The sequence below is a fragment of the Tetrao urogallus genome, assembly GCF_951394365.1.
Source record: "Tetrao urogallus genome assembly, chromosome: 6".
NCBI lineage: Eukaryota > Metazoa > Chordata > Aves > Galliformes > Phasianidae > Tetrao > Tetrao urogallus.
The window spans coordinates 5,977,235-6,003,506 of NC_136819.1; the positions used below are offsets into that span (position 1 = coordinate 5,977,235).

A 26,272-nucleotide genomic window follows, 5' to 3' on the forward strand; every position below is an offset into this window, starting at 1 on the left:
TATGAACAGGTGCCTCACTGCAATCAAGAGCAGTAACAGCAGTGGCAATTACAAAGTGTATGAATGCCAGAAAAACACGTTTTTAATTTGTCATAGCTAATATTTATCCAAGTTAACTGCTGATTTACCTTGTTGATTGTAAAACTCTGGAGCCAGGTGTGGAATCTGTTTTTCCCATAAGGCTCTGTCAAGCATCAAGCGAATCTTTAGTGGCAGACAAAGAATGAAAGGCAATTCAGAAGTATGAGAAAGGGTCCAAACAAGCAAGTTAAACAGTTGTTTTGCATCACAAATGCAGCGCAGGTCTTTGTTCCTCCTCCATACAAATTCTGAGCAATCACTATAGCTATCAAAACAATTAAAAGAAGAAAAAAAATGAGACAATGTGCTTTTCTTCTCAAGTACCTCTCCAAGTTTCAGATAAAGTTCGCTCACATGCCATCAAGAGACTATCAGTACTGAGTTCCTTCTGCCTTCATAAGGCAGTAATTGATGCTGATTATCTTGGCAGCATTACCTACTGCGTGGCAGGCAAGTTACAGTAAGGTACCACAGCTGCATTGCTCCCTGCACATTTCAGCTCAGGTTAAAATAAAACATTAAAAGCATGCGAAAGAAGTTTCTGCACTACTGAGAGCATCTGCACCCAAACACTACTTGTGCTTGCTCTTTCCCAGGTACCAGGTTTTGTCTTTCAGATAAACCCAGAGATGAAAATGCTGTACTTGTGTCACTGACTTAAAATCGTATTGCCTGCCTTTTCTAATGCATGTTCATTTATCTATAAAGTATGGATTGTGCACGCATCGCCTCCCAGAGCAAGAACACAGCGACACTTTCACAACAGTCCATCACTGCCCCCAACTTCCACAGATCTCACTAAATGCTGCTATCTTATGGATTTGTACAGAACATGCATAAGTTCTGACACCAAAACTACAACTCAGTAGCTGTGCTCATGATAACAGGAGCCTGTCAATTTTCCACTTCACTGGATTTGATGCCAGGAGCCAATAGCAACCCTCTGAACCCAGCAAGGTGACTGATGCAGGTGCAAGCCCATATGGAAACACGCATTTAGAGACAGGAATGGCACTGTTTGAAGACAACATCATATGCACTGGGAATGCTATAACACGTACGGATACCATGCACTATCACTTCCTTAACAAGAAGCTTGATTGTGCAATACATCTCCTTGCCTCAAATTGGTGACTTCACCACAATTGCTACATCCTCAAACAAACAAACCAAAAAGTAACTTGCATGAAAATCATGGTTTGGTCTCTTTAAAGTTGCATTGGAGTCACTATTCTGAAACTGAAACAGGTGAGTCAAGTTCAGGATGCTTTTCTGCCAAATGTATTCCAACAATAACCTTTCAAAGCCTACGAAATACAATTTTTTCAGGTGTTTGCAGGTTTGCTTAAAAATGCATCTTGAAAAGCAGTTTTGTAAAGAAAAATCCCTACTCATACTTGCACTGCAAAACATCACGGGTTCAGTAGTTCAACTGATTTCTACAGTCTCTGCTTAGTTTTAAGATTGTTACACGCACATGCACACCATATAATCATAGGTACAATACTTCCCCTTATTATTTAATCCCCTGGAGCTGTAACTGAAAAATGCTAATATTACCTTGCATACTTGAAGCAGCTTGTTAAAGAAAGGCAATTTTCTCATGTGCCAAAAGATTGCAGTCTCGTGAGATCCCCTGGTTATTTCATAAAGTAATTTATTCATAATTAAAGCAAAATTGTGTCTTACCCAACCATGTCATGTTTTGCAAGACAGATTTAGATGAAAAACAAGAATCTACCCTGCCAGGGGAATGAGAGTAAAATCACATCACAGGTGAAGGAAAAGGAGCAAAGTGGACATTTTGTTTTCTCATGGGTTACATTCAGCCATGGAGGTAACACCAAAATCAATAATGGACTGAGATTGGACTCAGAGTATGGCACCCAACGTTGGTCAGGCTGACCTAGCAATAAGTACAGCATGCAGCGCAGCAAGGATCCCAGGAAGGAAAACAGAACAAGTCTTTGTGTGCTATTATTCCTATTGAAAGCAGAGATGTGTATCAAATACAATAACTGGCTGTAATGTAGAAGAGTCAGCAAAAACACATGCAAAACACTGCTACTCAAAATGATGACATTTCCTCACAAGAAGCTACACAAGAATTTGACGCATCAAGATCACATCAGAGTCCAAAAAAAACCAGTTTCAAACAGGGCTCTCAGAAAATAAGGGCTGGATAGGAAAATTCTGCCTACTTTGATACACAAATTGCAGGTAAAGGGGAAAATAAGCACGAAACAAAAACCAAAAGCAGGAAAACTCACTAGAAAAATTGCTATCTTAGTGCAGGAACACATGTGCCTGAAAACACTCCATGGCTAACCACTCTTAGTGGTTAACCCCTCTGTCAGTAAGTTCATGGGCTTGTAAGGGCAGGGAAAGTGTCTCAGCTGACTGCTGGAAAGGTCCTGGAAAGGAACACAACAGTAAGTGTGAAGCATTCCTCAGTTCTGAGTAAACCATCAAACCAGACATCCAGCCTGCAATTAGGACCTTCCAGCCTACCAAAAATAACCAAAGTGAACAGGCAGCCACAGACTGACATTACTTGGGCCTTTTACTGGCCCAGCAAACCACATTAAAGAAGCCAACAGAGCAGACATGAGTATTTACATACAAAGAGGCATACAAAGCAGCAGTGTGAAGCTAGAATGGCTCCAGCCGCTACAATTATCATAAGATTCATATTTTGTTTCAACAATTAAAAAAAAGCCTACTTTTCAAACACTGTAAAATATAATGTTTCAAGCTATATATCAAACTCCTCCCTGAAAACTAGTTCGAAGTAGATGATCCTTAAGGTCCCTTCCAACACAAGTTATCCTATGACCCTGTGAAAGCCAGATTGACAAAGTGTCTGCTGTCATCTGTTCCGGCATGAGAGTTGTAAGTTTTCAATTCCTGCTTTGAGTACTATACAGAACTAAGTTTCATCATCAGGAAACCCAGGACCAAAAAGCACGTACATTAGTAATACTGTAGAGAACATTAAATTGTTCTGTGGGATTTTTGATTTTTTCAAACTAAACAAAGGAGACAGCTATGTCCGATAGACAAACGGGAAGAATTATAGGATGTATTCTTTACCTTTCTTCTGACAACCGCAGGGTTGCATTCCACAGACTCCAAGAGCCTGAAAGGTTTGCTCTAGGAAGGTGCAGCAATTGTGGAACACCAGCACCAAAACAGTCTTGGGATTAAACTCACACAAGGTTTTTACGTGGTCAGAGTGAAAACACCTTTACAGCGAATTACAGTGAATTCAAGTTAATCAAATTATGCTTCATTTTCCCCTGCAATCTGGGGTCCATTCCTTAGCAAAAAATGAAAGCAGCAGTTGTTGTCCATGAATTGACCTGCAAAGTGTTTAGTCCTACCAGTATTTTGAAGGCAAAAATATATATATATATATATAACCCGAGTGCTACAATATTGATTTTTAAGTTAAATATAATAAAATATACCATTTCTTCTAGTGACATAACATTATTCTGAAGGTAAAGAGCTACTTCAAAGGAACTGGGAAAAATACAATGCAGTAACTCCAAGCAGTCTGTGTGCTATAATTGCCACGTCTCTGATTTACAGCTCCATTGATTATTGGTTACTACTAAGGAGAACTGCTGTCATCTGCTTTTACTAACATGGGTACAGAAAGTTCTGAGTAGGCTTGAGATATTTTACACAGGGAGAAATCATCAGGCAGTACTATCCAGAAGACTGAATTCACCCATCAAGGCCCACCAGTGGCATACTCATCACGGGTCAAACCTCCATCCCCAGCACACCTCAGGTGCAACTGTTCCTCCCCGAACCACCCAACTCACCCAGCTGGACACCAAGACACTGGACACAGCTGGACACCAGCGCTAACAACTCAAGTATTCTCAAAGCTAAGCTCAGATTCTGACCAGAAATCCTCATCTACAACAGCATCACAATGCTTCTCCCCTTCCCCCTCTCACCCCCCTCAGATTTTTGAGCTTTTGAGCACCATCTCACAGCAGCCATCCCAGCAGCTCTCTGCTGCATATCTGTCAGGGTCATGCACACACAGAAGAAGAGATATCTAGAAGCACAGTGCAGCAGCACTGTATGCTCTTGACATTAGTACCAGGTCCCTTGTTTCTAGTTTCTTTTTACCTTAATCTTTGGCTCTTTATACCCTTACCATTTACAGTCCTTCCTTGACTATTACGATGCACCGTTAATGCTTTTAGTCATAAGCTGCTGCTAACACTCAGCTTTATCTGCTGCTTCCATCTTCCATTCTGGATTTCAGACACAACTCGCTAAATGAGAATAGCTGCACTCAGTGGTAACGCGGTATCTGTTTGTGTTTACACAAAGGATTATTCATTTCTCATTCGGGATCTATCCTGTAGATAAAGCGTTACTGGGAAGGCTTGCTAAATAACAGACTCCAGGCTGCAAAACCAATTATATTGCTTTGCTCAAGGTTTTTTTCCACTAGCAAAGCTTCTTTAACTCCTGTGAGAAGAAATAATGATTGTAGCTCAGAGTTGGAGCGACTGCAGTTCCAAAGTTTCAGAGCAGCTGCAAAGGTGTCTTGAATTTATGCATTTGATCTTCGAGTCCTCAGTTATGCCAAACAGAAATGCGCTTTGTCATAAATAAGCATAAAGACAGAAGTAAGTAGGGCACTTACCCTGCTCAAAGTCACTGCCATGCAAAGGTGAACGCTGAAAGCGTTTCAAATTCATAATTCAGCTCTTATTAGAGAGGAAGGTAAAATGCAGAAATGCACCCATGCAGTTCTGACAGTCTCAAAGGAAATGCTTTAGCAGGTGAAACTTGGATCCTTTCATTATCTTCAAGATCTAGCTCGGTCCCACAGCCAGCTAACTGGTGTTAGTTAGTTACCAAAAGAGCAGCACTTCCATCTGAAGAGACACCCAGCAAGGAACAAGCACATTCCTATCCCTATTGAGTACAGGTGAGGGGGATTCGTCACAGGTGGGGCAAGGAGGTCTTCTTACTCACTGCAGGGGGCAAGCCTCAGCTAGGACAGGTTTTGTATTGCTTTTATTTCTGACTAAGCCAACAGAATGGACACATTTGTTGTATGCTTGACATAACATCATTCATGCAGAGAAAAAGAAGCGTGATGATAAATAATGACTGGATTGGACCGACTGCTCCTCAGCCTCTCCAAGATACCAGCTCAGATGGGACAATGTCCATGGGCACAGCTTCTGGAACACAGCTGTCCTCTCCACACACAGATGCAAGGAGCCAGCAGGATGCACCAGTGCCAACCCACATCTCTGTAGAGCTCTCTGCTGAGCATGCAAGCTCTGGGACTGACTGTTTCTCTACCTCTCCACGGTGAGAATGAGACATGGGATGATGCACATCTGGTATGTGGAACAACCAGAATGCAGCTAAGACTGTGGTATGGGTGCTGTGACCAAGGACAGGCTGCTGCAACAGCCAACAGCTGGACAGAGCACACTTTGTGAAAGGCTCTGTTAAAATTCATTCATCAGCTGTAACTGTTCAACCCACAGCAACACACTGCAAACACGTGCCTACAACTGCCACCAGCAAACAAGCACATGGGAGCCAAGTCAACACTCACATGCACCAATCTAAATCCAAACAGTTCCTGGATCTCTTTGCATATCAGACAGATCCACATATTAACAGTAGATCTGTGTTATAGCACAAGATACTTCATAGAAAAACGTGCCAATGCCACTTCCCCTCTAGGTTTACTTTCTGGACTTACGGATAGTGACTGTTGGCTTTATCTTTCAGGTCCTCCCCTCTCCTCAAATGGGCATCAGCATGTTTTTCTATCCAGAAGAAGGGCGCACACACCCTGTTAACAAAGCTATCAACACTACCATACACAAGATGTTTGCACATGCTCTTTACCTGAAGTCACACTTGTGCTAAAACAAGCACAGAGAACACCAGAAATAAGAAACCAGCAACAACAAAAAAAACAGTATCAGCAGGAAGATAAGGGTATTTGGAAATAGGAAGTTACTGCATCAATATTCCTTGCCCTGAAGTGCCTATACCAAGGCAGATCTACTGTACTTCTCCAACTTAGTCACTTAAACAAAGCACGTGCATATAAACAAACTTCACAACATGATTACACATCGATGACTGCTGTAACAAAACTTGTTTTAACCTTTTAAACTTTGGGTTTGTTCTCGGTCACTGAGAACACAACAGATCTTCATTTGGAGCTTAGAAAACAGTGTTAACCCTACACTTCCAATTCTGTTCTCATCATGTTCTCAATGAACACTAACACAGCTGGGGCTAATATTTAAAATCAAGGGTTAACTTACCATGGAAGGAAGTTTCCAAAAGCCACAAGCTTGCAGGAAACCACAACCAAAACACTCCCCATCATCTCTCACTGACAAGTACAAATCAAGAAGAGGTCACAGCACACCAGCACTGCATTTCATCACAAAAGTGGGTTCCACTGAACATTCTGCTTTAGGGTTAGCCCTTAAATAAAAGGGATGGAAATAAATAACCAGAATACTCAAAAAATAGACTGCACAGCAGAAATTTAGGAAAACTTCCATTAACAATACTAGATTTGGTAATTTGGAGTGGAGGTGGCTATTTGAGCATTCTTCAATTTTCAAGATACAACATTTGTCTATTACATCTATATTGTATTACATGATTGCAGATAGCTGCCTTCTCCTCAAAAAAAAAAAAAAAAAAAAAAAAAAAGACAGAAGGTAGATTTTGAAGTACAAACTCATATAGCAAATGCATTATTTTCACTGTAACTCTAACCTTTAAAATGAGTAGGCAGCTAATTGCAGAGCAACTGTCCAAGTCTTCCAGTGACACTTGTCTCGCTCCAATTTATAGGAGGGAGAGGAGGTTCTTTTATTATCTATATACCCGGCGTGAGATTAAGAAGCAACGGTTCAAATGTTGGTCCAACCAGTTTATTACAAATCTTAATCAGAGAAATGGGGAAGGGGAGGACGGACACTATTATGAATTAGGGTAATGGGGGAAGGGAAGGAGGGCGATAGAAAAGATAGAAAAGAAGAAGCAAGGAGTCTTTATAGGCAGAAAGAGGGAGATAGTCACCACCATGGATCCAGCGAGGTTCATAGTTCAGTCTTTGATCTTCAGTAGCAGTGGGTTGTCAGGCAGAGTTGTCCTGTTGCCAACGACGATGACGACCATGGTGATGATGGCCCTTTTTCAATGCTTCAAAGTGGTTGAGTCAGCTGTTTTTGGAGTGACAGCTCAAATCCAAAGTGGTCGAATCAGCTCTCCTTTGAGTGACAGCTCAAACCCAAGGTGGTTGAGTCAGTTCTCCTTGCGGTGGCAGCTTCTGGCTCTGGGATCTCAGCAGGAACCTTCTTTGTTCTTATCTTTCTGGCCTTGCCAGCAGATAAGAGGAAGCAGGGAGGCACCAACTTGCATCTTGCCTTCGCAAGATAAAATGGTATCACCCCCAGCCTTCCATACTTAGCTGGAGCGGTTTGGCCACAGGCCAGATCTTCCGCCAGTGAACACTCTCCTGAGCACTCTCTTCCCCTCTTCTACAGAGCAAGCAGCTCTGGGGGAAGGGGCTTGCAAATGTTCCCAAAACGATATCGATTGTCACACAGTTAGCACCCATCAGTTGCCTCCTTGACAAGTCACTCAGAGTCTTATCACAAGAAAAACCTCAGGAAGCAAGCTTTGAGCAAAAAAAAACTAAGAAGGATTCTCACAACACTCAAGCGAGTAAACAGACTATGATTTTTATTTATTTATTAAATGTAAAGCTCCTTCAGTAGTGAGAACAGCTGGTCAAAGTAATCATTTGGCAAGGCCTGCCAAGGTCTAAAAACGTATTCGTTATGGTAGATTACATGCTTTAAACCAAAATGATATGCTTAAGCATACAAATATTTATGAAAGACTGGGGTGTTTTATACGTATAGATTGCACAATTTGGAAGTACATGTGTACACACGCATCCCAGTTCAGCGTGCTATAAACATATCCCTTTCATTTTCTACTTTGCTGTCTAATTCTTTCCCCTGACCCATCTTCATGAATCATGCATGTTTCTGTCCATATGCACAGAAATAGATGTGTTTCAACGCACAGACTGCCAGCCACATTTGCAGGTAATTGCACTTACCACACAGCTCTGCTTCCACTTTTACCAACACCATGCCTAATTCAGAGCTGTATGAATTATTGTGCCTTAGATTTGAACTGAAAACACTAAGGACACACAACACATTCCTGGGAAACATTCGTAAGAGTTGCTTTCTATTTTCCTGTGTTAATAAACCATATGTTATCACCTAGATGATCTCAATAAGGAAAATATTGATCAAACATTCGTATGAGCGAGCCCTCATACACCCATCATAGCACAGCACACTAACATTTTAACCCAAGCTTCTTATTATTTTGCATAAGAGCCTATGGGACAAAGTACACACCAACGGTGAATTCAAGGCTTTACGTTGAGCTATATGCTAATACAATTTCACATCGAACAACCTTCCCATGGAAGAGCTGAAACCTGAAAATCTGGACCACATCCCTGCTAATTCTCTCTCTGGTTTACCCCATGAATAATAAAAAAAATAAAGGTACTTTCAGCAATGATCATAGGATAGAAAGTCTTCCAGTATTCATGCTCCAACTCTTGGAAAACATGGAGACTTACAGAACCCAAGTCTTCAAAAAATATTTGCTCAGAACTGCTTATTAACATCATTCAAAAACCTAGAGAAGTGATCTAATAAAACTAAGATACAATCTAAAAATGGTTTGAAGGTTAGAATTTCTGACCTCATCTCAAAGCATCTGAGTTCTGCACAAAGCAGCCCAACAAATCGCCCAGGAACTACTTTTTGCAGTTATCTGCTAGTGATGTAGAATTGTGGCAACCTCGTTTGGCCTTCTGGCAATTCTAGACCTTATCACTCAACAAGAAGAGTGAGGACCGCACATGAAAGCGGCAAAGCACAGCCACAGGCATCTAGCAGGGAGCATGATGACAGTGCATGATCAAAGCCTGCATTCATTAAAAGATTCAGTTTTTTGACTACATTTCAAGATGCATATTCAAGGACAAGTTATACAGGTTGTTCTGGCCTAAGACAGGTATTTCATCTACCAACTATACAGGTTAAGCAAGTCAAAAAACCTCCATAATAAGACTTTTTCTGTCCTGTGCTGTCCATCACACCCTTACCATGTACACTTCAGCCAAGCCCACAGTACTAGAAGGGATTCCCTTACATCATGCAATAACAATGATGCACATACGTTTGTAAAGTGACACTGAAGGGTCAGACTGGCAAGAGGCCACACTCATCTCCCAGCAGCAGCAGCACACCAACCTCAACCTTCTCACTGAGAAGCCAAATATATTTTTATTATTTTCACACTGTTGGAATCAATATCACAAATTAGCAATTCCTTTACAGATAGAGAATCTTTTCAACTCAGCATGAATATTTCAGTCCAAGCTACTAATTTGCAAAGGACAAGAACAGCAAACCTCCTCAAATCATACTTGAAGCAATGTGACCATGCAGCAATCTGCTTACACATTAAGAATGGCCAGTTCTGGCTTCGAAATCACTTAAAGTTTTGTTCCTGTGCAAAACAGCATCCTACTCTAAGCAACGTGATGGAAATCTGAATGTTCCTGATGAAAAAATGTTGCAGTGTTTTGTGGCTGAAAAACACAGGATTTTTCATGTTATTATGTGCCTCAGTCCTCACCTGTAAGCTCTTAACAGCAAGCAATTGTACTGCTGAGAAAGTACATCTTTGGAAACATAGCAATGGAAAAACCTGGCGTTCTCTGGCAAGTCTTCTTCCTCTTTGCAGAGGAGCAAGTCTTCAGCAAGCACGTGGCCAGAGCACTACAAGTTGCTCCCCTCAACGTTATCTCTGCATGCTTTAGGATCTCCTGCCAGGTCTGGAGTTGCAAGAGTACTTCAAGTACAAGTTCAGAAGGAACAAGGAGCATTATAAAGCCCCTTATACAAGGCTTAAAATGAGAAAATTCATTTTTCTTTAGGGTGTATCAACATAATTACCAGAACTTAAACCAACAAGTACTCAATGGATCACATACTGAAATTCAGGGCACAAAAGGCAAAGCCTGACTTTCACACAGAAGTTATAAGTACTCATGGAAATAACACTGGCCTTACCATGAGTACAGGCAGCCTCCACTAACACAGAAGAATACAAGCTCAGTTGTGAAAAGACTACAAACTCCTTCCATCCACAGAAAGCCAACTACTGAAGCAATTTGTAATCTTTTTCCTTTCTTTTCTACCAGTTGCTGTGCTTCATTTCTCAGCCTTGAACAGATTGCTGACGCAACACAGTGTGAACACAGTTCACCTACCTCATCCAGATAACTGGAAACAGCATATCCATTAACTGCTGCTCTGGACCAAGTTTCTTGCTTCTCATTTTCCAATGGAAAAAGAAGGATCAGAGACGATCACTTTCACAAAAACAATAGTATATCTCTACAGACAGAAAAGCTGCAGCAAAAATCATCATCTTGCATCAATGGCAAAAGTATGCTGTGTGCCCTTCCACAGAGAGACGAGGGAGTCCTCATCCCAGAGATCATATGTTCTATTTAGACAAATAGAAGAACAGAGGCTGTGGAATAAAACAAAGGCAAAGACGCAAGCTGCTCAGCACCTGAACAGTTTTTCCTTCTCCTTGCATGAATACACTTTGAAATACAGCTCACAACCAAACGCTCAGTGCAAGAGTAAATAACTTCATCTTTTTAAATGAGACCCTTATCATCATTCCCCTGTGCAACACATTTTCCTTTTTTGCTTTATTTGAGCACATATCCCTGCACACAGAACAACCTTTTAGAAGACATCAGCTTAGTAAGGTTTTTGAAGTAGCCTCAAAACAGAGAGAGGAATGCAAAAGAAAGTCACGGCTGTCTTTTCTCAGCCACAATCCTGTTTCATGGCCCTTCCCATCTTTATCCCACATCCTTCCATTCTACCAAAAAGTTTCTGCATTTTCTCAAGGCAACAAGGCTGGGGAAGGGGTTGGAGAATATGGCCTATGAGGAGAGACTGAGGGAACTGGAACTGGGGCTGTTCAGTCTGGGGAAAAGGAGGGGGGGGTGGGGGGAGGGTTGTCTTCTTGCTCTCTTCCAACATCTGAAAGGTGCTTACAGCGAAAGCGAGGTTGGTCTCTTCTCACCGGTGACAGGTGACAGGATGAGGGAAAGCAGCCTGAAGTTTCACCAGGGTAAGTATAGGTTGGATATCAGGAAAAATTTCTTTACAGAAAGGGTTGTTAAGCACTGGAATAGGCTCCCCACAGAGGTGGTTGAGTCACCATCCCTGAATGTGTTTAAAAACCATTTGGATGTGGTGCTCAGGGACACAATTTAGCAAAGGGCTGTTAGAGTTAGGGTAGGATGGTTAGGCTGTGATTGGACTCGATGATCTTGAAGGTCTTTTCCAACCCAAGTGATTCTATGATTCTATAATTCTGTGATTCTATGATTCTTAGCTCTTCATCACAGTAAATGAAAATTGTTAAATATTTTGGCCCAATGAGTCAAGGCCAAAGTAGATGAGCCAGGTCAGGCTACACATCAGTGAAAAATCTGAAATACCTTAATTAAGACCAGTCGAGTCAGATAAATGCTCAGCTGCTCTGAACCAAACCCAGTCTGAGCACAGAGACCACAGAACAAGGAAGGAGTCTTGGCACTCAGTGGAATGGAGGCAAGGAAAATACACAGTATGCACTTGCTTCTGTATGGCCCAGCCAAATTCCTGTGCCTTTGCTAACCTGACAAGTTTTGTATATAGTTTTCTTGTTAGCTAGCAGAATTTGTCCTAAAGGATGTGATATCACATGCAGTGATAAAAATGGTATCTTCCAGGAAGCATGCAAAGCTTGGGGACACATGGGGACATGGACATGGAGGATGTGAGCAAGTATTAACTGAATTGTTGCAACTTTTCTCCCCCTTTCATGTTTTGATTGGTCACAGATACATTTTCACTCTCAGTTCTCCAACCTGTAAAATGCCATAAGCAGAACAAGGGAAATTGCCTTCTATAATCTAGGAAGAATTTGTGCTGTAATCATTTAATGAGAGATCTCTCTTGATGTACAGCTTTCATTCAATGGAAGAGTCAACAGCCATGTTAAATACACGTAATTTCCTAGCTCAAAAGCTCTTGCTGTCCTGGGGTATTTGGAAATAAACTTCTTTGCAATTCTGAATTTTTTTTTAAGGGTTTGGGGTGGGGCTGTTTTGTAATTGATTATTCATACTCTGAATAGAGCTAGAAAGCTACAAATATCTGCTTACAGAGAAAAAGAGAGAACAGGTTTGCACCAATCAAGAAAACCTGGACTGAAGAAGTGAAATCTCATTTCACTCTCTGTAAAAAGCAGACAGGTAAATAGATTGCCAAGTATAGGCACGCATACACCTCATGTAGTTTCATCTTCTGTTTGTATTAAAATAGGCAGACTTTTGTACTCTGTATTAATTGTCTGTTACTGGGCCAGAAAGAGTCACATAGACTTGGTCATTCTCCACAGCTGAATAATTTAGATGTTCTATTGATGTATGAGAAAGACAACTATTCAGCACATGTATCTTTAGTTGCCAAGTATGAGTAAGCAAAACTATGTCCCAGAAAACACCATATACTATTTAACATCTTTTGAAACAGAGCTGCTTATGCACTATCAGTTCTTCATCAACAGAGTCTGATTTTTTTTTCATGTAACAGTTTTAACAGCAACAAATAAAATTGTTTGGTCAAGACACCACTTACCTCAGTCTAACAGAGCTCAGAAGACCATGGCCTCCTGCATCAGCTCAGGCAGACTCTTTAATCCAGACCTAGAAGCACTGAAGATGGAACAATCTCAGGTCTAAGCTGCAGTTACTTTGTTCTGATGCGTGGGGGTATCTTTGGAGTGTTCCAGCGTTGAATTCTTCCCTTAGACCACAGAAGCGTGGGTGCCTAAACTCCACATCTCCAAACAATGTCTAATCCAAAAGGAAATGTGTAAGGAAGCCCAAGGATGGCCGGTTCTGTCCTCATGACAGCAGTGTCTTATAAACAATGTATCTGAGTTTCCTTTGTCAGCTTGCAATATGTTCTTCCTGTGCTGTCTGTAAACAACAAAGAGTTTTTACCAAATTTATAAATCCAAACATTTAGATACTGTGAAGATCAGAGTTACAGCTTAAAAACAGTGAGTAACACCTTTCTTTTTTCATGTTACACATTCAAATCCAAACTAATTCCACATTTTATGTATCTACTCATTTATTACTAACATTGGCATCATTGTTATCCCATACTTGTAGGGAGATGGTAAATGTGGATTGCCTTTGCTTGTATTACTCACTCAGACAATGAATGCTTAATTACAGTTTAAGTATTTCCATGATACTGGCACTACCAAGTTCAAACACCTGTTCTAAAATACAACTGATGCTAGAAGTTCTGCTCTCTCAGGTGTCCCAGACTGGCCAAGCAGACTCAAGGAACTCAGACATCCACTGTAGATTGGTTCTACTATCTAGTAGATAGTGGTAGAAATCTAGATTGGATCCACTATCAACCTTCGTTACCGGAACTGCATACAGAGACCAGGTAACTTAGATCATGCCTCCCTTCCCCACTTCCCAATTTCTGTTTTTTTGGGTGTTGTTTATTTCTTGTTTTGTTTTGTTTTCTAGGCTGGGAAAAGAATTGAGCAAAGAATGTTCTATGACTGTTGACCTGAGACAGTCTCCTGGAAATAATCTGACAGCAGGGAGCAGCAAGTCCTTTTCAAAACCAATGAAGCAAGAAAATGCTGCTGACTAAGCTATTGTGAGAGATAGGGAGAGACAGATAAAAAGGTGGAGGAGGACTGATGAAACTATACCTTAACCTCACACCTAACATTCTCTTAAAAGAAAGTAACATATTTTCAAGGCCATCACTTTATGAAAACTCTACCTTAACTAATCCTCATTACAAAACAGACACTTGTCTGCAGTCAGCTGGCTTGCTTACCCCATGGCTGCAGGGTTTCTGCACATGGTGCTATGCAGCTTTGGATTATAATGGCCTCTGGTAGCTTTGAAAAAACAAGGCAGCATTTTTATGAATTTGTCTCAGTTGATGTTCTTCATCTACTGGGGATACATCTTTTCAGTAAAAGGCCAATGCCTGGGACACAGAAATGCTGAAACGCTTGCATGCTTGTATTAAAAATAAACAACACGCCAACATCCACATACAAAACAAACAAACACATTCCTAGTCTTGATGAAATCGTCATCAACTAGCATCTCAGGACCACTTCCATGTAAAATTATGGCTTCACAGGAACAATGAGGATGAAGAGGACCACGCTGGGATGCATTTTGTCCAACCTGTACCTAAAAGTGGTGAAAAGATGTAATAATGGGCCTACGTGGGCCTCTCTTAAATAAGTAACAGTCCCCATCTTAAATAACAAGAATGACTGAAGCCCACCCATGGTTGTACTGGAGAAAGTTCCCACTCAGGATTTGGGTTTAGTTTGTTCTTAACGATTTTTGTTCTTTACGCCAATCGCTCATTCTTTCTGTCCATATGCACATGCACACAGAGCAGTTTCTCACTGAAATGCAAAACCCTCAGTGTTGATTCATCTCTCGAGTTAATCCATTTACACCAAAAGCCAAGAGACTGAAGTTATTACTGGGAAGGGCTGGCAGAGAGGGGCTCCTTTGGGAAGCCGGAGCAGTGGATTTGAATTCCCTGTCCCTCATCATTTTCCCACATTGTCTGCTAATCCAAACTGCATGTAAACAAAGGGGATTTCATTAGCAAAACTGAAGCTGTAGATTAACTTTAACTTTTACTTATGGCATTTCTTGGTGAAACAGAGGCTTTTTTCTCCCATCACATCACGACAGAGAGGGAGTCATTAGTTAAATGCTATGAAGACCAGAAATCACCTATTTATTCTTATTCAGATATGCTGCCACTGTCACACACAGCAATTTCATTACTAAGTTAGTACACCTTGATGTTTCTAACCATGATATCACACTGAAGGATGTTCTTAAGAAAGAACGTCTTGGTTATTTCAAGGAGTAAAAGCTAGAACAGAGCAAGTGGGTTTTCAGAACTTGGAATCGTTAAAAAGAAATTTCTATAAAAGAAATTTCCTCTGCTGTACCAAAGGCAGGTGTCCTGCAGCAGCACTGATAGCAAGGTACAGAAAACCAAATCTGAACTTCTGATGAAATAATGACAATACTTTTCCATGTATTTAGGATCAAATAAATAGCCAAGAAAACGTAATAAAGGGATGAAGAAAAAGTCCAAGCAAAGATGCCACAAACCACCTTTGGGATTAAAGCAAGCATGTGTAATGGGAGCCTGAAGGGTAATGTATTCAGAAAGCTGTAAGTGCCTGAAAATGAAGGCTTAGAATGAAAGCCATAATCTTTTTTCCGATTTTCCAACTATTATCCAAGCACTAAGTGGCAGTTAAGATGTAACAAAGCAAGAATTTTCGGCGCGCTGGAAATCTTTTTTGTTGCCTCATTTCATACACACAGGAACATTAAGAACAAAATTACAATTTTGACATTGTGTTTAACTGATCTTTGGATTACTGCTGCTGTGACAACCTTTTAAGGAGAGACTGTGAAATGAAATGATACTTCAGCACTCTAATAGACTGAAAGTGTCTTTTTTTTTTCTTTCTGTTTTTTGAACCAGAATTTAATACCAGAAAGGTTAAAGACCACATCTATGATAAAAGTGTGAGAGAAGCAAATTTGTTAACACACACATGAAGGGATCCTGCTTCAAACCTTTCTCATCTTTTGAGGGCTGACAGACAAAACATAGCTGCCCGGAGTCAAAGCGTGCCTTTGCTTTACAAATCTTGTTAATGATAACAGAAAAAATATTCTACTTCTGCTTAACTGTTTTGCTGAAGAAAAATATTGCAACAGAAAAAGCATGCTCCCCATCCAAAGGTTCTAACCCGTTTAACACTTTGTTCTCTTTAGAAAGTATAGAGGCAAGTGATAAATATATTTGTCAATAAAAAATTATATGTTGAGGTACCTTAATTTAAGTAATGTTTGGTCACTGCTTGCATGAGACAAATGGAGAAGACCAGATGGGAAAAATAGCCATGCCAGTCCTAGCAGGGTATGAAGTCGGATTTATGTAAAGGTTTGTAAATCAAAATAAACCATAGGCTGCGTGTTCAAATAAGTAGCTATTAATTGCTGTTGGGGTTAATTTCTTACCAAGTTGCTATGCTCAGGCTGTTTCACCTTGAATAACTGGAAGATGAGACGCAGCTCAGCTCTATTCTACCCTTTCTTCATCCTCTCCTTCTTCTCACACATTGACATATGCTGAAGATTATTTTCCTGATTTGAAAGGGCTCTGCCCACTGAGTCGTTTTCATGAAAACATTTTCATTTTTCCAGCTATTATACAAACACCTTATTAACAAAAAAAAACACCTATTTTCTTTTCCAATAATTACTAAGCTTTCCATCCAGTATTTAAGAATCTATTGTGTAAGATCTAATATCTCATTTAATGCCACTTCTCATTGTTTTTCAAGGGACAAGTCAACTCCTTCTCTTCTTCATCCTGCTCCCTACAAGTGCAGAGATGATTAACGCAGGAGGCATGAGTAGTCAAGGAGCTCAGTAAGTTGGTGTGTATCCTACTGCATGTCCACCTATGCACAAGCTGATAAATCACCCTCCTGTTGCGCAGTACTGCTTCACTCCATAGAAGTCTGAATGCTTACTTTGTGCTCTCATTCACCTAAACCTTCAAACTCTTCTTTCTTACCTCAACTCAATCCACTGTAGTTTCTCCAGAGAGCTGGACTAATGAACTCAGAATTTTGCTTAATATTAAACATCTAAGTTATTGCAGATTACACAAATAACCTGTTGGGGTTTTCTGACATAGAAATGATGGCAAAGATCAACAGTTGATTGTTATGGCAGGAGCCAGCATTTCTGGCACCCGAACCTGCAGCTTCCTGTCCATCACTACACCAAAGTAAGAAATTGCTTTCTGCTGCCTTTGATAACTCAACTTTCTCGTTTTACATCACTATTTTTGTATCTCACCAATCATCTACCAAGATTCCAAATGCTGACATAAAGCTGAAGGTCTTCTTCTGTAAGAACGATGAAATTGCAATATTCTACAGTTTAGGAAGCCAATATAAACCACACTGCTGTAACATTTTTTGAATCATTATAGCAAATCCTATTTTTAGATTGTTAGACAAAAGAACATCCTGTTAGAAAATGCCTTACAAGCATATTAAGAGGGGGAAGCATAGCAAACTCATCTTTTTTTCTGTGCAAACTGTATTTCAGGTAAATGGCAAAGACATTTTATATGACTGAGATGCCATATTAATCTTGCATTTCATTTCTGCAGATGTTAAACGCAGATGTATCTACAGTATTGTGAGTATGCTCGAGAGCCTCCACATGGTGAGCCGCGTTGCCAAAAAGAGATACGTTTCAAGTTTCCACCTTTTTTCCCCAGCTTTCACCACTGATTCGGACAAGCTGGCTCAACATCCCTTATTTAACATGAACAAGTGAATATTAAATTAAATTAAAGGTGGTGCTCCTGCCTGCAGAGATGCAGGGTGAAGACAACACCTGAGATGGCATCCAGACCTCATGGCTGACTACAAACACACCTAGCATTTTGTTTGCCCTCATTTCTCTACAGCACACATTTCATCTTTAGAAGTTGCTTTATTGGAGTGCAACAATCGTTTTGTCTTGAGTGAATTTGCAAGTGAAACAACATGCCATGGTAAAGAGCCCCAAGCAGGTCTACATGACCTCACCACAGTTTTGTAGGGGACGCAAGGAAGTAAAAGAAGTCTGACCTGCAGTGAGCCCTTGCCGTTGCTCAATCGAGTTAGAGAGCTCTCACAGTTTCTCATAGCATCAGTGTAGTTCTCAGAATCATTCTCTTTATTGTGTTCAACATACATCTTATATACCATTCACTTACAAGCCAGGAATTCCTGTCCCTCTAATCAGTTGATTGGTCTAGCTTCTCCCAAAACACAGTGATAAAGGATGAAAGGTTTCTTAAGTGTGATAAGATTAACAATGCATACAAAAGAACCTCCTGTTTACCCTTAGACGCAAACAGATACCATTTGCTCTCTGTCTTACACTCCAGACTCCCAAGGTTTCACACTGATAGGGTCTATCAAGGAGTCTGATAAACTCTTTGCTGACTTGCTCACAGTTACATCTTCCCCGACAAGCCCTGAGTGCTCCTGTGTTTCTGAGAGGCTGAGTCCGGAGTTACTTTCTGAAACAAATGTATGTTTTGGTTACAGCACAACCCAGAGGAAAATGAGGAGAAAGGTGTGAATGCCATCACCCCCGCGGCTGCAGGATTTTGGAAGAAATCAGCACTGCAGAGACACCCGAATAAGGATAACATTGCGTTTCCCAGTGACTGCTTCTCGCTTAGAATCCACTCTTCCTTTCTATTGAATAACCTTGTTCTCTTATCTGTGCTTAGAAGATGTCAGGTAGTCAGAGTTTCTTGAGGTACCTCAGGCTGTGCTCATTGCCCTGAGCCTCCTGGCCTGGAGCAGACACCCACAGAGCCCTGTACTTTCACAGCACCCTCCTGGCATTGGAATTAAGAAATAACACAAGGTGGGTACCTACGAAGCACTGTACTCTTCAGTTATTGACCAGCATCTATGTAATTCTAGCTTATCACCGACAGGCTTCGGTCAAACCATGAGATACGTCCCCACAGCCTTCAGTCCGCATGAGGACGCTGTGACTCCCCAGCTCAAGGAGCACAAATGGAGCCGTGTGCTCACCGGACACCTAGATGGCATGGGCGGCATTACTTTGCCAAAACCCTGCAGACCTTGAAGAAAATTGGAGAACAAATACACAGAAAAAATTCAGATGATCAAGAAAAGAAAGTATGAGCATGATTTTGATGTGGATGGCAAAGGAAATGAAGAAGTGGCAAGGTCTTTCGTCTCCAATGAGCATTCAGAAATATGTTTTGTGGAGCTCCCAGGAACCGAATTCTGTGCTGGTAAGGTTTCTCTATATTGCTCCTGATTATAAATATGCATGTGAGGAAAAAAATGTATCAGTCTTTACGTTTAAAACGCTGCTATCTGTCTGTGATGGGCGGAAGAACTCTGTGCTTTCTTTCAGTTGTCTTACCCATTTAATTTTTAAGAACACATTTTGGTTTTGAGAGTGCAAGAACAAGATGGGCATCAGGTGATGTAACAAACATAGCCAAGTAGCAGGTTTGTTACCTATGGAAGCAATAGAAGCCAGAAGCCTATATGATTCCATTAAATTTAAGTTTGATTTGTAGAAGACATGCTCACTGAGGAGTGTTACGTACATTGCATAATCTGCAGTTAAGGAGTACAAATCAGATGATAGGAGAGCTATACAAGGGAATACATCACACAGTTTTGTACTTAGACGTGGCATCCACCTGACTTCCTGATGCTTGCCATGTAGAAACCAGATTCTGGGCTCTGTGTCGGCCCTGCGTAGCTGCTGCTGACAAATTTCACAGAATCACAGAATAGCAGAATAAAAATGTTTGTAGCTGACATGTCACTTAATGCTTTAATCCTCTTTTCCTGTCTTCTGCAGCCTCTATAATTAGCTGGAAATACAAGTCTCTGCAAGTGATGAGTCAGAAATTTGTGATACTGCTTCTTGTATCAACCCCTGAAACAGTAAGCCTTGAAGATGCTGCTGAAATCTTTATTGGAGAAGATCAGTTAGAAGACTCAGATAAAAGCAAGTTTAACAGTAAGTAAAAGGCTGCTATTCCTGTCTGCTTCTTGATCGCTTTCTAAAATCAAGCATAAGCTAAATGAGCGAATCCATTACAAGACTGTGCAGTGTAAAATGCTGTCATCTTGCCATAAAGGTATTTGAACCTCAAAAACCTCCTTGCACAGTTTTCACAGGGACCCACTTGTGCATCACTGTTCATACATGCCACGTAAGAGAAGTCTGGGAAATCTTTCCAGCCTGAAGTAGGTTCTGCTTATTGGTAGTGATTTCCTAAGCAACCTGTCAAATATTTCGGCATCATTTCAGCAAAGGTGCCCCAGCCGCATGCAAGTAAGTGTTCAGGTCACATTACTTACTCGAGGGAAACCTGAAGAAATACTGTAAAAGTCCTGCTAATAGCTTAAGCAGGTGAGGAAGTGAAACCCAATTGTATGGGAACTACTGAGTCACAGCCTGAACCTCTGATTGATCACCCGAGACGAGCCATGAGCCAGCCAGAGGAGTACAGGTGAAGGCAATTCACCTGTGCCGCCGGAAGTGGTGGAGCCAGGCCTCCTAGACCTATTTAAGAGCTGGATACCAGTAGGGAAGGATCTCTTCTGGAGATCACCTCTTCTGGTGTGTTGTAGGTGAGCCCAGCATAAGGGTAAGCCTTCCGTTTATTCCCTTTTGTTGTCATTGTCCACTTCGCCTAACTCTCTTGATTATATTGTGACTGTAACATCTTGATATCCATTGATTATACACCCAATGTTGTAACTGCCAATTGTTTCTTCATTATTTTACCCTGCTTTCAGTTCCCTGCATGTTTCCACCTCTTCCTCTCCATTCAAATGTAAAGGTACTTCGAGGTTTAGATTGGTGTATTCTAATAGGTGAGAACGTGCTTGCTCTTGAAGGATCAGTAATTCATCTTGCATTTCCCTGAAAATTTTACTCCTTTGGTTCTCGAACAAACTCCTTTTTTTACTTTTTATTCTTTTTTTGTGAAACAGTATGAACGCAACAAAAAAGTTGTGGTCTGTCATGTTATTTTACAATACGAATACATGTTCCACAAAATGGTGCTCATAAATGATGACTTTTCCTTTCAAACACTAAAAATACATCGTAACTTTTAAAATCAGATCAATGGTAACTTGTTATTAAAAATTGCTCTGCTTTGTATATGTTTATTTCAGCTAAAATCAGGAGGCTTTATGACATAGCAAATGTACTCAGAAGCCTTAAGCTTATTGAGAAAGTCTACGTAACAGAGGAGAGAGGCAACAGAGGAGAGAGAAAACGAGCATTTAAATGGACAGGACCTGAAGTCCCACCAAGCACGGATATGTGCCACCTTCTGCTTTGCTGATGATTGCGATTTCTTCCTTTTCTCTCCTAGAAAGCTGTTAACCAAAACACTGAGTAAAAGGGGCAGAAAGTCCGTGACGTTCACATCATTGCACTTGGTTCTCAACAATGTGGTATTTCTCAGAGGAGCACATATAAGGCATACAGTATGTGTTCTTATACTGACACTTGCATTTCCATTTTTGCCGCTGCCCGATACTTCAATAGTTATAAGCCAGGCTCAAATAATTGCTTTTAACTACTGAATATATTTGTGATATATTTGAATTTACGTATGATATAAAACTCTTCTGTTTATTTGGTTTTATAGCTACAAAGCTTGAAACAACATCAGCACCCTGCATCTCACATATTTCAGAATCCAGCACTTCCAAGGAGCAACATTCAAAAAATCTTTTTCCTTCAAGAGTAAAGAAAAACTTCACTCAGCATCCCTCCCTAATAAAGTTGGTTAGAAGTATAAAAAGTAACAGAAGGAAGATTCAATCTGTTCCAACCAGTCCAGTTAAAATAAGCACAAGTATAGCTGAAAACTGTATTTGTCTTTCTCTTTTTAGTCATGTTTTTCACTTGAATGTGGAGTCTTGTATTAAATATGCAGGCTTGCCTTCTGATAGAAGTGGATGAGATCCTGCTTACAACAACTATAGTTGGGAAAAAAAAGTCAGAAACAAACAAGATGGGGGAAATAAGTGTATGTTGTCTGTAAGTCTTGAGGCCTTAAGAGACTGATAGCGAAAACAAATCTAAAATAACACTTCTTCAGAGAATAAGCTCTGCAATTAGAAATAATAGTAGAAATAATGCAGTCTCAAGATAGAATTTCACTTAGAACAAAACTGATAGCAAAATATTTGTTTTTGTTTTCTCCCTTGAAGCAGGTACAGATGAAAACGTATCAGTTTATAAAAGTGAAATGTCTCAGCTTGCAGCAGTCCGTTGATATCAGCTGGAAGAACCACCAAAGTAAGTCTGCACAAGTGTTGTGTTTGGAAGCTTTTTGTCACTGACTATTAAATTTAATCTATGCTTATTTTGAGTTGGGCAGCAATCTGCAAGGACCTGAAATCTCTGGTGCTTTAGGCTATTTCTTCACTTGGAGTTTTCTGTTCAGTTTATCAAGACATACAAAGACGGCATGAATTTGTAATGTAAAAAAAAATTAGGGCATTCTGTATGAAAATACTAAAATATGTGTTTTGACTTCTTGTTTTAAGGAGACCAAAAGACATGAAAAATGATCTGTCAGGATCTGTTTTGGAGCAGTCTGCCCTGGCCTGAGGCAGCTCCCAAGGCAAGCACTCACACTGTTGCAACCCCTCCAAAGCCTCTTCTCATTCAGCCGTTAGGTGCCCTGCCTCCAAGCCACCAGTCAGCATCAGCAGTGATACAACCTCAGCCTCCTTCTGGTGCCTCCTATGCAATGTATCTGCATCCTTCTCAAGCTGTGACAGCGTACAGCCAAAGTTTCATGTTGCAGCCTGTACCGTGTGCTAATGTGAAAGGAATTAAAAGTATTATTCCAAAAGCATTAAGTGAAATGACCAGAAAGGAAGGGGACAATTGCACAGCTGCAGCTGATCCAGGAAAAGCCATGGCAGCTAAAGAAAGACCAGTTATGGAATCTGAATCTTCATCAAAGAGCTGCCTTAAGAGGTCTCAGGCACTACAAGAGAGTAACTTGATCAAAAAGTGTAGAAGTAATATGGAAAGCCTTGATAATGCTGTGGTAAGTTAATTTCTGTCAGCCTGGTTTATAGCCTTGTGATGGTGTCATCTATTCATTTTCAAAGTGATTTAGGAACCTAGCAGATGTTGTCATATTTTTCCATTAACTAAAGAAGCCAAGATGGCAAGGGAGTCATCTTGGGCAGCTGATTTTTGTTGTAGAAATTGGCTTGGGTTTGTTACGTAGAAAAAGTAATCTTGGTATTTGCAAAACATGAGGCAGAATATACAGGACTCAGCACAATGTAAATCTTCAAAAAGCCAGCCTGGAATCATGCTGTATTTTCTCATTTCCCCCCTTTGTTCCTCCAAATTTTTATTTCTGAGAAGGTATGACTCAACTGTTGTCAAAAAGATACAATTCCTGAAAAGTTACTTCAGGACTTAATCTGTTTATACAATGGTTCTGGTGTAGCTCCTCTTACTCATTTTTATATGAGGGATCTTCTTGTTCTTGGCTGTAAAGGTGTTAGGAGGCAAAGTGGGCACACAAAACCTGCTGGACAGGGCATGTTCCCACATCCTGCTATCTTCCAGACGTATTTACCTAATGTTATACTTGGTTACGACATTTTAATACAACACACAAAGAGAGCAAGAGGTTCAGACACACTTGATGCACATGAAGAAACTGAGTCTGGATTATTTTCCACTCCTCAGTTGCTGCATGCTTTAGTGTCTGTAAATTATTACGCTGCTTCAAATTGTGCTTGTCAAAACTGCCATGAAATGGTACCAGAGGGTTATGGCAATATGTGGCACTGACCACCTGCCAGCTGTGAAGGAGCAAGAGGGGATAACGTGGAACTGGTTCTCTTATTGACTCAAACTGAGAATCAGAAGAAACTCTGCTTTTCTGATTTATAAAACATATCGCTATCATAGTACATTTGTAATTAAGAATGTCATGTTTCTTACAGTGCCTGCTTGCTTTTTTCATATGCGTTTTATTTTAAAGGGAGAACTCCCTAACCACAAAAGACCACCCTCCATTGGCTCACAAACCAATCATGAAATGGACAACTTCCAGGAAGAAAAACAGAACAGATTTGAAACACTTGATCAGAGCGGGGCAAGTTGTTCTGAGCAGTACAAAAGAGAATGCGCTCCAGAAGATGAGAACAGAACCAAAACTAAACAAGATGTACCTGTGACATTTGCCAGTCCTGCTCATGAAGTGAGCTTTGCCACACAGCACAGCATTTTTTGCTGTTACCTGGGAAAACACCATGTGAAAGAATGCAAAATAAACAAAACTGAATAACTACATGTATATAAACTTGCCTTCAGTTTGGATTATTATACAGCATGCTTTAGAAAAAACAACAGCAATGAGCTTAAAGCAGGACTCTCCTGAAATGACTTTCAGGCTTTGACTGGGATGAAGATCACTAAGTATTATGAAAGCAATACTGAGATCTCATACTGTCCCAGACTGTTACTTCTTTTAGTTTAGAATACTAACATTTAGTTTACAATACTTTGATGTACAACAGAACTGCAGTAAAACTCACCACAGTTCTCACTTACTGTTACTGTGAACTTGCAAATCACAAACAGTTCTATTGTCAAAAACAGAACTTACAAATGCCAAAGGATTGCCTTCCAATATTTGCCATGAGAAAAAACACAATCTAGGAGTGAGGTGACACAATTACTAAGCCCATGTGTTTATTTAAAAAAAAAAAAAACAAAACACACACATGAAGATTTCTTTTACCTAGCTGAATTGCACTGTGTTAATTGCATATAAGTCTGCAGTTCCTCTCTAGCATATAATTTGGGAATGAAGCTGGGTGACTTGTGTGGATGAGGACAGCCTTGTTTTGGAGCATGGCTTTGAGTCAACTGAGTCCAATTTCAGATGGCAGCCAGTATGGAATACCGAGCCCTGGGGATACGAGGAATATAGAATAAGAAAGTGGCAAGGGGAATGTGATTTTTGAAGGAAAACTTTTTTTTTTTTCTTACACCTTTGGAGTAATTGTGTGTTGTCTCTTTCTTTTTCAGACCTTTTTTCCATCTGGCTACTTTATTCCTCTTACTCAGTGCACTCACCATAGCAATAACGCAGGTCTTCTTAATAGAGAGAATGCTGGGCTATGTTCATTGCAGCACACTGCTACCCAAAGTTTACCCACTGCAGGTGAGTACTGAATGAAATATGCACACAGATGCCAGGTTTGAAGGACTGTGAGCCAGATTCGTCCTACCAGAGCTGTGAAATCACAATGCAAGGTCTCTAGTTTCAATTTTCAATCCTTCCAACTTTGTTTTTTTTTGTGTTTTAGGTGCCATTCCAATGATGACATCTGAACAGGAAGCACTTAACATTCCAGCTTTTCACACATCCTTGAACATCATGCTGTCACCAACTTCTGTAGCTGCTGCACCTGTACTGAACAACTCCCATCTCAATTCTAGCAACACCAGCTCTGTCCCAAATCCAAGTGCTTTACTTCTGAATGTTACACTGCAACATGCAGGACTAACTGCTGGTGTGCAAGTTCGTGTAAATCCTGTTCTTCAGCATATCCCAATCCCACCAAAAACAGAAAGCAATAACCATAGCTCAGAAAACATGACCTTATAAGAAGAAAAGGTAAGAAACAATATATTACAACTGCTTAACCATAGGTTGAGTGGGAAAGAACAGCGTAGTAATTCCTTAAGCAGGTAAAATTTTAAAATGAACACTTTTTCAACTTTTATTCATAACCTAGCGCTGCCTTCCAAAAAAAGCAAGGACTAGCAATAGCAGAATAGAATTGAGAGGTTAGAAAGGAAGAAAAAGTATCTTACTTGTTGAGAAAGTGTAGCCAGCTGGAGGAACTGATGGATAACCAGGTGTGAAGAGCCTCTGAGAGGATGTTGGATGGATATGAAATGACAAGCACTTATAAACTGTTTATTGCCTTATCTTTCCTCAGTAGCCTCCTAATTTGCTCTCAGCTTCTATTTGTATAATGCTATATTGCCTACAGTTTGTATTAAAAAAAGAGATAGGAGGAGATAATAGAAATAAACTGATTTCTCATAATGTAGATATAGATACAGATATATATGGATATGTAGATGCATAGCAAGGAAAAGAAGGATACTCTTCACAGAGAGAGCTGATAGATTTCTGAATTTCAGGAAGAAATGTGTTTGCTAACATTCTGCAGAAACCTACAGCAAGAACTGACTACTTTTTCTTAACTGAAAGTTAGCTTTCCCTTT

General features: G+C 40.4%; 1 protein-coding gene and 1 pseudogene across 2 annotated transcripts in view; both read left to right on the forward strand.

The window, feature by feature from the left end:
* The window catches only part of LOC306947656 (palmitoyltransferase ZDHHC13-like), a gene marked incomplete at both ends in the record, with an annotated part of 613,047 nt that overhangs the window by 548,981 nt on the left and 37,794 nt on the right, over positions 1 to 26,272 (forward strand).
* Positions 1 to 26,272, forward strand: part of LOC306948312 (transcription factor E2F8-like) — a 112,137-nt pseudogene that overhangs the window by 85,587 nt on the left and 278 nt on the right. Inside the window, exons 5-15 of the transcript in view lie at positions 12,451 to 12,538; positions 17,577 to 17,661; positions 19,020 to 19,235; positions 19,820 to 19,981; positions 21,151 to 21,301; positions 21,633 to 21,842; positions 22,201 to 22,288; positions 22,540 to 23,051; positions 24,009 to 24,227; positions 25,061 to 25,196; positions 25,342 to 25,652. The product of the transcript in view is annotated as a transcription factor E2F8-like (transcript). The remainder of the gene's footprint in view (positions 1 to 12,450; positions 12,539 to 17,576; positions 17,662 to 19,019; positions 19,236 to 19,819; positions 19,982 to 21,150; positions 21,302 to 21,632; positions 21,843 to 22,200; positions 22,289 to 22,539; positions 23,052 to 24,008; positions 24,228 to 25,060; positions 25,197 to 25,341; positions 25,653 to 26,272) is intronic.